Raw genomic sequence first — 1230 nt, forward strand, 5'->3', positions numbered from 1 at the left:
ACGAAAAGAGTATTCAATGGTGAGGATGATGATGGATGAATGTTATGAATATATTCGAATGATCGAACCTAGGTTTATGCTCTTTTGATTTTTGCACCGTGCCTTCACCAAGCCCATGGTGTCATGGTGCCTTGATGCGCTCGCGGTGGGTCCATGGGAACACGCGTGACAACCACACAGTTCTTAACTTAGGATGCATGGGTATCATGGTCCGCGGTGCCTTGGTGCCATAGTGCTTGGTGCCATGGTGTGTGTTGCCTTGGTGCCATGGTGCGTGGTGCCATGGTGTGCGGTGCCATGGTGCCTTGGTGCCATGGTGCGCAGTACCATGGTGCCATGGTGCGTGGTGCCATGTGCCATGGCGCCAAGGCGCCATGGTTCCTTGGTTCCATGGCCCCATGGTGCATGGTGTCGTGGTGTAACCAACTCGACAAAGACACCACCAGGGCAGGTAGGATAGGGTCGTTCTCTTTTTTACAACACCACTATTTGAAAGTCGCGCACACACTGCACGACTTCAGCCATAACACACACTGAACAGTCTAAGTATAATAGACTATCTTTGCAAAAATGTAAAGCATACAACAATATACAGGAACCGCATTCCCAACCTTTATATTTCTCTCAGAATTACAAAGAAAATATCACATGAAATTGTCCAAAAGCATAAAACACTCTCACTGATCATTTTCTGCCCTTTTACAATCTCCAGCAACAACATATAAATACTGCACAAGGCAGTTACAACAGTTACAACCAATGACCCCTGGTAGCTTGTCATTGGACAAGGCTGCATGCTTATCCCATGGCATAACAACCTAACATAAGTATTTAAAATAAAATATGAAAATAACACATGCTTACAACATTCAAAATTCAAACTTAGTAACTACCCCATGTGACTAACACATAGGTAGTCTTTCCCACTTGGTCAATTTTGCCAATGCTAAACATATTGCAAATTTTCAGATTTTCCAACACTTGATCAGATATCATGATTCTCAGCCATGCCTTGCCTTGCTAGTATCAAGTCATGCCAATGCTATGTTGTTGCCTGCGCCTGCACCATACCATTGTTTTTGCCATGAAGCTATCTTAGCTATGTCACTGCTTAGGCCACTCCAATGCCGATTTTGTGACTCCCCTTGATTATGCTAGTGCCCATGTCTGTGTCCATTCCTGTGCCATGACATCACCTGTGCCATTCCAGTGTTGATGTCATGTCAGTGC

The sequence above is a fragment of the Capsicum annuum genome, chromosome 2 (genome assembly GCF_002878395.1).
Source record: "Capsicum annuum cultivar UCD-10X-F1 chromosome 2, UCD10Xv1.1, whole genome shotgun sequence".
Taxonomy (NCBI): Eukaryota; Viridiplantae; Streptophyta; class Magnoliopsida; order Solanales; family Solanaceae; genus Capsicum; species Capsicum annuum.